The sequence below is a fragment of the Platalea leucorodia genome (assembly GCF_965183815.1).
Source record: "Platalea leucorodia genome assembly, chromosome: 4".
Classification (NCBI taxonomy): Eukaryota; Metazoa; Chordata; class Aves; order Pelecaniformes; family Threskiornithidae; genus Platalea; species Platalea leucorodia.
Genome location: NC_138826.1, coordinates 119,526,607 through 119,539,359, shown reverse-complemented (window position 1 = coordinate 119,539,359; position 12,753 = coordinate 119,526,607). Strand labels below are relative to the sequence as shown.

Sequence of the window (12,753 nt, the reverse complement as noted above, 5' to 3'; positions counted from 1 at the left end):
AGACCATCAGGAGACCTGCATTCAATTTTCTTGTGTGCCACCTTGTCATAGCACTTGGAGCATGACTAAGCCAGTCAAGAGCTCAGCTGCTGTAGTAATAGATGCCTGGATAGGAGGAAGGCTCTTAAGTACCATTTGCAAATTGGACCTAAATACCCTGGGTCTGAGCTCTTGTGCAGGATTAAATTGGGGATAACAACACTTGTCTTCCATAGAAAGGTGCTGTGAGGATTAAGACACCAGATCGCCCAGGGTGTGCTTTGGTATTCTGTGTCGTAAGGAAGCAGATGTAAGCTAAACACTGAATTATAACATTTTTCGTAGGCACTCATTTCACCTCTCAGATCTAGAAGCTGAGGAGTACAGGGCAGGTATTGACATCGGGGCTGTTCTCACCTATTTCAAATATTTGGGCATGGTGCAACCACTACTTCAGAATTTCACATTTTCCAGTTAGAGGGGGAACACAAACCCCTGCAGACAGATCCTGCTTCGGACAGGAATTTGCAGCAAGGTAGGTGAATGTCATGAGCTGATCAAGAGCTCGTGTGCTGAACTTTTGCTTAACAGAGATTGACTGAAGCATGTACTGTGGTCTTTCCTCGTACCCATGCCTCAGGTGATGTGCCAGTTATGGGGAGAGCAGTAGGTTTGCTCTTTTCCTGTAATTTCAGACTTGCTTTGAATTTTGCCTTTGGTGCTTTTTTGGGTTGATTCCTGTATGTTTTAATGTTAGAGCGTTAGCTGCAACTCCTTCCCCTGCTGCGTGGCAAAGACACAGAGCCTGACTATCTGTCGCTGGTGTCTGTGGAGCAGCGCAGCAAGCCTGAGCCTTCAGTTCTATAAATTCCTGTAAAATGAGGAGTTTCTTCTGCTTTTGGCTCGGAATTAATAATACCTATTTACTTCCTTACACAGTGAAAACGCCTGATAAACTCAGAGGGAGTCGTATGCAAATTCTGCAGCCCCAGGAACAAATATTACGCCTCTTTTAGCTCTGCATGCAATCAAGCCTGTGCAACTCTTTCTGCGCTTTGTTGTGACAGTCAGCATGGTCTTGTTTCTATTTTGAGCCTCGACTGATTGAACTTTTGTTTGCTGGGTTTTGGCTCCGTTGCTGCATGCTACCTGAAGAGGAACTGAGGGAGCAAACAGCTTTCCTGAGCTATTGTTACTGACCGGGGCAGATCTGAGCAGCTTGGCCATCCCATGCAGGCGTGAGCAGCGATCCTGACAGGTGGCCAAGGGGACAGGGACAAGATGGGGACTCTGGCATCTGCTCTTTGCTGGAGGGTTGAGGCTGGTCTGGCTTGGCAAGGACACAAGGCTAGGAAAATTCTCATTTGCATCTCCAATGTCAAGAGGGAGGGAAGAGAGTTGTCACGGCTCCGGGAAAAGGGTTGTAAATTGTTTTTTCTGGTCCGCTTGCTGAAGACTATCTCTGTCCAAATCTTCTGCGACCTTTTCCCATGGGAGTTTTCCATAGAAATAGGAAATAGAAATAATGAAAAGGGGAAAAGCGATTATGTGGAGCTTGTGGGGAAGTATTACTGCAGCTGTTTTAGCTGGAGCTTTAGGTCCCAGTCCTTAAAGGAAAAGGAAGAGCCTTTGGTTGCTCCTGGTTTACCATGTGGGTCTGAATGCCTTTCTGCTTTGTCCCACGTTGTATTTCTGCCCTCCTGTATTTCTGGGGCACCTGTATCCCTTTCAGCTCTCCAAAGACCTGCACTTGTCTCGGGACAGGTTAAAGTGGTCTGCTGGCAACCGCCTGAATTCAGAGCACCATGTGCTTCACTTGAAACGTGATTTTTATCTTACCGGAGTCACAGGTTCACCTCCATGTAGCTGAGGTGAAGCAGACACTGAAGCACTCAGGGTGCTATTAATGGGCAGTTGCATTGCCCCCATGATGTGTTTCCCTCTCAATGTCCATCATGATATTTTCTATCCAGCTCTACAGACCTTAGGAGCTCAGATACTTGTTTCCCTGCTATTGGCAATCCCTCGTCAGGCTGATCTGCATCCCTGTGTAGAGGTAATTGGAGTCAAATTTGTGTATGTGCGTATTTGTTGGGGTGCCACAGGGACAGGCTGCAGGAGAAGTACAAGGCTGGAGTAGCACAGGGTGAGGAGAATAGATTTGTAATCGACAGAAAGGAACAGATGGCTTTGGCTGCAATGCCTATATTTATATTTAATGTTAATATTCCTCCCAGAGCACCAGCACTTCAGTGATATGTAACACAACACGAAAGCATCTGGGGAGAGGGGGGATAAGGGAAATGGGTTTGTCAGATCCTGGGAAGAAATCCAGCCATGGACTTTGCTGCGGTGTTTCAGTGGGTGTGAGAAGGCAGAGAAGGCAGAAGTTAGCTACAACCCTCCTTTGGAGCACTGCGGGCATTGCCTTGACATGCCCATGCCATAGACCCTGAGGAGCCATGATGGGACCCTGGAAGGGAGCAGTGTTTGTGCCCAGTGCCCTGGCTGCATTGAGGTGTTGCATCGTGAAAAGGAGCACTTGCTCAGAACATTTTTTTATTCCAAGATAGGGAAAGACATCGAGCTCCTGCTCTGTTGTCCTTGCCGTCCCCGTCCTGGCAAGGTCAATCCCATCCTGTCTGCCTCCTTACAGAGTCTCCTCATGCTGGTCCATGGTGGGATTTACTGGCGTGCTTGGAATTGCTTTCTGACTCGTTCTGTGAATGCAATTAGTCACCACCAGCACACAGGTGGAAGATGAAAGTTAATTCTGCGGCACCTAATTAGCTGTCATTGCTGGAAGGGTTTGAAAGCAGAGACAAAAAGCTACAGTTCTGGCTGCACAATTGGGGGGGTTGTTTCGTGGAGCAGCGGTGAGATAGATACACCAGATTTCACCTGAGACTGATGTGTTACCTTTAACGACCTTTTGTCCTTCTCTTAAAAGATAAACAAAAAGCTGGAGTCTCCGTGGGCGTAAATCAGTGTAGCTCTGCTGAAGACTGTGGAGCTCTACCAAATTTTATCAGCTGAGGAGAGATGGAGCCTGTGGGTTAAATGATGACAGAATTATCCTTGTGTGAGTTTTTGTGTGTGTGTATGAAAATGCGCTTGCAGGTGCATACGTGCCCGCACACTAGTTAAAGGTGACTGCTTTTTCATTTGTTTGTATTTAGTGCACTTTGGAGGCCCTACCTAGACAACAGTCATAAATGAAATATCATCAGATCGTTAACACATCCCTGACTTGTTAACAAAATTATCACATGATTTGTAGTTAAAAAAGCCAATTGAAAGACTCACTGAGTAATATTCCTTTCGGTCCCCTGACATGTGCATATATTAGAAATCCATCTGATACAAAGCACAGGAAAAAAATGATCGATAGCAGGTTACAGTGCTCTTTATTACAATGAATTAATTGATCACATCTAGCAGATTTTCCTCCCAGCGGAAGCTCTGGGTATTGAACGTGTCTCTCTCATTTCTCTTCTATCCTTGCTGTTGGAAACATGCCAGACAGTTTCATACCATCATTTGAATTTATTTGTGGCCTAAGAAAGTTGTGTCACCCTTGAGACAGTTACCTTTCAGCTAAAAAGTTTGGTGACCTTGTAGGAGGTACAGGGATGGATATTATAAAAAGTTTTCTGATGAGAAGGTGGAACTCCTCAGTCTAGTCCTCCATCAGCAGGTCCCACTTGAGAGCAGTGTTGAAATGTTTTCCTGATCCTTGAACTACTCTTATTTGACTGGCATCCTATTCTAAACCCAACATACTCCAAAGGTATTAAGCAGCACTGCTTTTCATAGTCCTGGGCAGTGGAGCCCAAAAGCAAATGATTGCAGGAATATCCCTTCAGCCTAGAGAGGAGACTTCTTGTATCAGATGATGACAGGGATGTGTTGGTGGAGAAACAAGGGGAAAATTCTGCTGCTTTCTGTGCTATACTATTTGACAACTTATGCCCTCTTTCTGCTGTGTCTTTGGTGGCGCTCATATGTGGAATGACCCATCAGAGACACAGTGACAGGCTATTAACCTGCTGTTTTTACAAGCTCTGTCCTGACACAAGCATCCTATTCGAGGCTCCTGTAACTGGCCTATTACAGGGTCTTAAATGTAAAGAAAATAAGTGCTCCAAGCCTTTCATTCTTCTGAAGCTATGCAGACAGTGGGTGAAATGCTGTGGAATTACATTAGTTAATTTAGATCTGTTTTGTGGCTTTGCCCTTTGCCTGTAGAGTAAGAAGTGTTATCTGTCTAAGGACACAGCTTCTGGATTCCACTCCTGCCTTGTCTCATAATTTGGCTTTAGGTAAGATGCTCAGAAATGGACTGGTTCCCAAAATAATCTGCAGAGAACTGTATTACCTGCAGGTGTGCAGAATGAGATTATACTTGTAGGGCAGGTGAGTGAAGACTTCCTTGAGACTCCACAGCAAGCCGGCAGTTGACCAAGGAGGAGGACTTGTGCGTCTGGTCCAAACTAAACTGCCTATGCATTATAAACGAGTCCTAATCCTCCTGTTTGATAAGGGATTTGAGATCTCCCATCATTTTTACAAGGTGCCATTTACTGCTTCCATCTCACATACTTTATCTGAGATGTGTCTACAGCCCTCACTCCTACATCTCCAAATTACCCAAGTCAAGCTATGGGGAGGCAATGGAGCAGGATGGGAGGGTTTAACTCCTACTTTCTCCTTTAGGAAAAAAGTATTTTAGGGCTTAAGATACCATTCAAGCATGTATCATAATGTCTGAATTTCTTGCTGATGGCTTTCCTGCAAGTTGCTTTATGTAAAGCAGGGGGGAAGTATTAAAAGAGGAGTCAGCGTTTTACCAACGATGCAGTTAGAGCACAAAGTTTATTCTTTAACTCTATTTTTATGGCCTGATTGGCATTAAAAAAATCTCTCTTTGATGAAGATTTGTAAGGTTTTGTTGCTATGAACCAGAATATGCATTTGGAAATTCTGTTGAGTGGCTGTGGAGATGTGTATCCCTAGAGACTGTTTTAATTTCTGTATTCATTAAACTGTTCTGTGGTGCCTGAGAGAGACCCAAACTCTTGAACAACACAGCTATGAAAGCTGGGAGAGGAGCCATCGGGATCAAGGCGCACTTTCACCATCAGTTTAACGCAGTTTAAGTCTGCGTGGCCATTAGGTCAGTCGCGTTCCCTGCTCCTCTTCTGCTCTCCATCTTGCCACCTTGCGCACTCATTGCCGTTTTCTCCTGTGTCTACAGCAGTGCTCGCACAAATAACTGGATCACACAAAACTGGATCAAGGAATTGTTCTGGCTGAAAAGTAGTGAAAAAAAAAAAAGAGTTTACGATGCATCAGGTTCTTCTAAGCTGTAGTGCTGACACAAGGGAAGAGGAAAAATGTGGGTCAGGGCAGGCAAACTGCCCTATACACCTTATAAACTTATTAAGCCACCACTGGAGATGCCTCCACAGATAGTTTTTGGCTGGCTGAAAATAATCTTTTTGAGGGCCTTTTTACACCATCCTGTAGAATTCTGTATTTGGTATTTCCACCCATAAAATTCAATGGAATGATCTTAAAAGGTAGAAAGGTCTTTACTTTCTCCAGCGTTTTACTTGCAAGGATGGCAATGCCCATTGCCTGTTATTTAATACTTAGGGTGATGAGTAAATGAGCTGGTTGACTGTGGCTCATCTTGTTGCCCTTTGAAGCCAATGGATATCTTTTATTGACTTAGCTGGGCAACAGATGAGGCCCTGGATGAAAGAGCCACTGTTTTACTAAGAACTACTTTTCTCTCTAGGTTGCAAAAATAAATAATCCCAGACACTTTCAAAGGTGGCTGTGCTAGTGCTGCACATAGCTTGTTTGTGAAGTTTTATTTAAAAGAAAAATAAATTTCTTACAGTCAAAGGGCTGCTGGCTGACCTGACCTTTTGGATAAATAAGATAATGATAATAAAAACTCTCCTAGTCATTACTGGACTGCTGCTGAAAGGGATTTGGCAAAGGCTGAAGAAATGTCAGAGTGAAAAAGCACACCGTCCCTGCTGAAAGATGATTGTGTCTGACCCTGTCCGGTGCCCAGCGAGGCTGGTGAAATCTCCACTGATTTCAGCCAGAGTGAGGGTGGCTGAAGGCCAAGAGAAGACACTGCTCAGAGCACAGCCCTGAAGTTTCATGCAGATGATGCTGTGTTACATGGGAATGCGCTGTCCTTAGCAAGCCATATAGCAAATGTATAGTACAGTAAATGCAGTTTCTTGGAAGGACAAGGCTGCCTTTGGTGCCAGCCTGCTCTCTGAATCTGTTTATGTGTTGAAATGGGCTGCGCTTTTCAACAAATAAACCCTTCACCCCCACGTATTTCTCCTAGCTCTTGTGCTCAGCTTCCTTGATGATGATAACTGCTTCATTAGCTGCCTGGTGAATGGTCCATGCACATTAGCATCATTTTACCCTTGGCAGCTACGTAACATCCATCACTGGGGATTTTCTAAGAGGTTAGGCAAACTTCTTTCAGGAATGATTTAGGTATGGGGGACAAGAAGACGGACTAAACGGCTTCTGAGGGGCCCTTCTAGCCCTGTTATCTCTTATTTTAAAACTCTGCCATAGTAAGAGCATGTTATTTCTATGACAAGCATCTCTGGAAGGCTTAGCTAAGAGGTGGGTGCCTCTTGGACTAGGAGCTGTTCAGAGGCTGCACCAATGCATTCAAAATTGAAATGGCAGCCCAGCATGTCACAGCTGGGTGAAGAGGTACAGAGGGAAGGACTTGTCCCACCTAACCTCAGATGCTTGTGCAGAAATGTGTGTGTCCAGGCTAGGCTAGCTACCTCCTCCAACTCTGGAGGGAGAAATGAGTACAGTTCACGTGTCCTACTCCGGACATCTGAGATGTGCTGGAAGCACGTCCTCTCTTTGCTGACCATCATCCCATGCTGCAGTATGCTGACCAAGGGCAAAGGAAGTCCTTTGACCTGGTTGGTATGAGAGCTCAGTACCTTTCTCATTTCCACTGGGACACAATATTCATCCAAACACTTTTCTATCAGCTGTTTGTTTCTAAACATTGATAAGGGTTGTCTCTGTCCTCCTCCTGCTGACGGAGCTGTTCATGGCTCTCTGAACTTACCCCATCCTTCTGCAGAGTTCTGTCCACTGCAGGTCACTCTGCTCGCTGGCCTAGGACTAGACATTTATTTTAATACATTTGGGTTAGAATCCTGGAAATTATGTTTAAACAGGTTATATAAAAATTTACCTAAAATGTAATTTATTCTGATTCCTCACAAATATTGATGATATATTTTTGCTGAATTTTGGCTTACATTCAGTACACCTCTTCAGTTCGTCTTTTATTTGCAGATGGCTTTGGCAGTGGTTCAACCTCAGCTTCTGGTGGTTGAAACTTGGTGCTTGAATTAGGCTCAAGACGCAAATAGCCTGATTTTCAGAAAGTATGAATATATGCAGCTGCCTTGTGGGGTTCTAAGTAATGCAATTAAGGCTGGGTTTCTCACTGCCAGAAAAGCCGCAAATGAATTAGGAGTCCGGAAAGACAAATATGACAGAATACACATAAATGTCTTCAGGAATTTGGGGATTTAGGAATAAAGACGGAAAAAATTGAAAGCCCAACTCAAGTTTTCAGTTGAAAAGCACTGATATAAGTAATTTCAAAGGAGATTAAAGAGGAACATGTTCACATTCAGGAGAAGCGTAGAGCTGGGCATTAGGTCTGAATGAGTGATGTGAGAGAGCTCTGCTGAAGGACGGGTCTGCTGCTCAGTCATGGGCTGGGGAAGATAGGAGAACAGAGGGGAAGCAGGAATATTTACTGATGCCAGAGGATATAATTAGAAATAATGAGTGCAGTAAAAGAGGAGGATGGGCTAGAAGCCCAAAACTAATAAGAAATGGGAAATTGCATCTCCTCTTTCAAAGCCTGAATTAGAAGTGACTGATAGGCAGCCCTTGAAAGCACTGGAGTAGTCTCAAAGTGTTGAAAGCGTAGTCCCTGAGTGTGCTAATGCTACAGAGGCCAGACATGGGGAAACACAGCCACGCGGAGAGACTGCCGTGTTTCTACATCTGCCATCTTTTGGGATATCACGTCGCAGTGCACCAGGGAAGTGAAAGCGTTGTCTCCTTTGCAGTGGGATTAATCTGGGGGGATCACAAGAGTGGTCAGTGAGGTTGGACTCCCTTCTTATCTCCTCCTGAATTCATTCTTTCCTTAAAGGGGCTTTTATTTGTGTGGGGGCCTTTTTTTTTTTTTTTTTTTTGTAAATACACAGCTAATCCCTATTGCACATGTAAATATAGATAGCACATGGGTCTGTAAAGATTATGGATGCCCCTTTTGGCAAACAATATCTTTTAATAGCATTGTGTGCAGTTAATCGGGTTAAGCAAAAGTATCACTGGAACAAGCAGTGCTAGTTCAGGGAAAGAATAAGCGACAGACCTCCAACCTCCTGAGAGTTGTTTTTTTAGTAATATTGTGGCAGGCAGAGTAGAAGCTTTTTTTCTTTTTTTTTTGGCTTAATGATGTCTGTGGTTGGAAAACAACATGAGCAGATCAAGCTGTTAAACTGCAAGAGATTTGCTATTATATTTCATAACAGATACGGTAAATGTATATTGCTCCTGGGCTTCATCTATTGTTTCTGCGTGGATCAAGTGTTCAGTGCATTGGGAACTGGTTGTAAGGGCTTGTGCCCTCCCTGCCCTTCAGTTCTAGTTAAGTGGGAAGGGCTACAGGGCATCTCCCATCTAGGTGAAAGGAGGGAATGAAAAGAGTAGTGCAGAAAAATAGGAAAGGCAATGAAGTGGGTGTTGCTCTTTGTTATGGAGAAAGCTCAGTTTCACAGAGGGTCATCTGGGAGAAAGCTCTCCAGTCAATGGAGAGGAAATTGATACTTCTGGAGTTTCAGAAATGCCCTGAAATAAGCATATACTTTAAGACTAGAGGAGCTGTGCCCTGGAAATGCCTGTGTCTGTCAACAGTTGTAAAGGACTGTGAGATAACTAGTTCAGATGTAGAATTCTGCACTGGAGGCATCCAACACCAAATGCACTGGGTCCCGGGGACCTGGGCAAGGAGGAGCATTCAGTGCCATTTAAAGTCAAGACAAGGATTGTGTGAGAAGAGGGAGAGTGGAATTGGAGGACACATGGGGAGGACATGCCTCGCTGAAGTGTCACTCAGCCAGCTGATGGTGGGCTGGAAGCCAGAGAAGGGCTGCAGAGCAGGCGGTGTGGGTGCCCCCGCAGAGCCAGGAGATGTCTGCGGGCGTTTTGCACAGGGCACATGTGAGGGTGGCAGACCCACACCATCGATCCTGTATTGATGCCTTTTGAACATAGCATGCTGGACATATTCTGTTGGTTTTTTTCTCCCCCTGGCCAGAGCTGTGACCAGTGCACCATCTCTTTGACGTCATGTGCATGCATGAGGGCATCTTTTTTGTACATGGTGTTCTTCAAAGAGAGTGTATGTACGTCAGAGAGTTTCTTACAACAGCTTCACATGGTAGCGCAGATGTGATTTTACTAATTCCCCAAGAACAATAAAGCAAAATTCAGAACAGGCTAAAACAAACACACTTGCCTATTTTTGGCGGCATTTTTCAGGTTACTATTAACCTTTCATTTAAAATTTAATGCTGAGGACTACACATTGATTCTGAGCAGCTTCTTGGAACAGCATCAATTTTCTGTTTAGAAAATTGCTTTTTTTTTTTTAGCTTAACCCTATATCGGGTGTTGTTCATTTTTTTTCTGACACTTTCCTGTGGAAACCTACTTTTTGGGTCTGAAATTCAAACTAGTTTTGTCAAAACCTAGGAATTATGAGCAATAAAGTAGGAAATGTTATAGGAAATAACAGCTGAACTGGGGGAGGGATATGTTTAGAACATTAAGGCCAAACCCAGAGAAGTAATAAAACAGGGTCAGACTTACAGTTAAAATTAAAACAGGCCCATGGCCAAATTTGAAGATACTATATGTCTGGATGCATAGTAGGGAAAAAACATTGAAAGCAAAACCAGAGTAATAGCTGGGAATGGATAATATCTGGCAATGGATTTGCCATGAAATTCATTTCAGAGAACTGGTGGGTAAAGAATTTTCTCCATCAGGGAGGAGAAGAAATCCCAGCACAATGGCACGTCGTTTTTCAGTGAGTTGCAAAGGTGTTGTAAGTGTCCCACGGTGCTGAAGAGGCTCCTCTGTCAGCCTTCTATATTTGCAAGCTCAAATTGCTGAGGCAGATTAGAAGTGCTGAGCCTGGTAAGCCAGTGTTAATGGGTGATTTCCAGTGCTTGGATACATCACATGTGCTCTGAGGGTGTCAGTGCTGCAGTCAAGGCGTGCTTCCAGCTCACAGGGATGGACCTGAGCTATGCTGGGTGCTGAGGACAGCATCACCATGGCTGCTAAATCAGCTTGAGATGCTGGATCATTTAGCTGAACCAGAGCTCCATGCAGTTATATTCACCCACTGTCAGGAGGCAAGCTGGTTAATTTAAAGCTGGCCAGTGGTGCAGCCAAAGTTGTGAGCTGCTGTCATGCCTGTAGTGTGGCGCAAATATAGTCTGGTTTTAAAAGAGCGATACAACTCGACCCTCAGTGGTTGTTTCTAGGTAAAACAATACTATAGGGGAAAAGATGGTAGTGCAGGTAGCTGGAAGAGATTTTGGAGCTATGCGTGTGTGACCAAGGGCAGAAATTAATTTGCAGAGTCTTCATTACAGTCAATTACCAGAGGAACAGCCAAGTCTGAGGTTTTCAGACATAAAGTTGAGTTGAAAGTGAGATGATAGAAAACAAAGAAAAATGCCCCTCTTCCATAAGGGAACTGATCACAGCAGAGGAAAAAGTAGCAGAAAGACATCATGTAAGAACTTAGTTCTGCTGTACAACCTTCCTAGTGAGTCGTGAGACCCCTTGGTGGACACAGGTAGCTGCACACAGGAATGGGGTAGTCAGAGGGAAGGACATCTCTTGGGTCCATCTCCCCTGGAAACCTCATCTGACTGGTTAAAGCTGGAGAGATTTCCCTGGAGGGATGGAAGAGGAGAGATGGAGACCTGACTCTTCTGCCTGAATTTGGAAGGAGAGCAGAAATGCTTTTTTCTTTATAATTTTAGTTGCTGTCCTGAGCTTTGAATCTCCGGTGATAGTTGCCAGTCAGACACCATTAGAGGAGATGTTTCTGCACTGCATGGTGTGTCCCTCCCAGCTGCACAACTTCTGAGACCCCCTCTGGCTCCTTCTTGGCTGCAGAGGGATTGCTGGCTAGACATCCCTGAAGCGTATTTTGAGAGGGTAGCTATGAGAGCAACCTGGATTGTTGACACCAAACTGCTCTCTGTAATTTTTTTGACCTGATATGAAATAGAAAAGAGACCTGAATATGAGTCAGATTCAGAGGCTTTCAATATCCTTTTCTTTGCTTCACTCCAGTCTTGCATATTTAATTTAATAGATAATTTTTTTCTTATGTGATATGAACTATGAGATGGCTCTATTACAGATATGTTATTTATGTATTCTGGTTGCCTTATAGGCAGATTTCATACCAAGATGATTAAGGACTGTTTTTTTTCTGTTCCTTGAAGATTGTATAATGAGATGAAAGTGGGAAAATGCATATTTAAATTGAGTATATTCATGAAGTTGAGAGTGTGGTGTATCATATTTCATGTGTACCTCTGGGTTTGATAGTATCTTCTTATGCTTTGATTTATTTTTGAGACAAATAGTTTTCCTTTCTGCTATGCTGTTAGTTAGGTTTCTAAACCGTAGGCTGAGTCACAAAGACATTTGTTGAACCATGAAAATATTAATTCCAGAGAAATCAGAATATTATTTGCATTTGGATGCGAAATACCAAAGGCTTTAATGATGTTTAGGTAGTACTTTATTAACATCTGAATATCTCTGGAGAGCTGTGGTAACAGTAGGAAAAGTATTAAACTCAGTATTGTTTGTTTTTCTATAAGTAAATGAAGAGAATTGCAAGTCTTCTCCTTGTGAGTCAGCTGAATATTTGAAGGTATTAACTAATCTTTACCAGAGTGAGCATGGACTCACCCTTATCCACCTGATTCCCCCTATTCTGCTCCATTCGTGTGGGATGTCGGCACTTCAAGGGGTCATAGAAGGAGCAGGAAAAGTTTGCCCCCAAAATAATCCTTGTGTGCACAGAGTACCTCCTCCTAGGGTAGCATAGCTTAGGGACTGATGTCTGCAGTCGTGGCGGCACAGATCTTTAGGAAGGCAGACCTATGCTGCCTCATGGGTGGGTTTCACGGTAGTGAGAGTCAGCTGCGCCAGCTAAGGAGCTCTTCTGCTTGTGCCTTGGACTGTGGACATGACCGTTGCCTTCCACCTCTTTGGTTTGTGGCCAGTCCTGCCAGGAGAAGCCAGCTAAATTGAAAGGAACCAACAAATTTTATGGATCCACCACACCAGCCTACCCTAAAGCTGTGTAAACCTCGAGCCTGTGGCTAAAGCTCTGATCCTGTTTTCCTCAGTCCCGTGATTTTGCGTGTTATTTTTATGGGCCACGCAGGGCCGTGCAGTGTCGGAGGTGGGGTTCCCCTGAGGAAATGGAGAAGTCTCCATCCAAAGCAAGTGACTGGTCTCCCTCTGTAGCCGGTTGAGAGAGAGGCATTTCTAGGATTTCTTATCTCCTCATCCCCTCTGCAGCAGGTGCCTAAAACAGGCATGTGGCCAATGCTTTCCCTCTGTTGACTG

The 12,753-nt window shown here is 44.2% G+C and overlaps 1 protein-coding gene across 1 annotated transcript in view; it reads left to right on the top strand.

Moving 5' to 3' along the window:
• The window catches only part of ELAPOR2 (endosome-lysosome associated apoptosis and autophagy regulator family member 2), a 103,807-nt gene that overhangs the window by 38,060 nt on the left and 52,994 nt on the right, over positions 1 to 12,753 (top strand). The window lies entirely within an intron of this gene.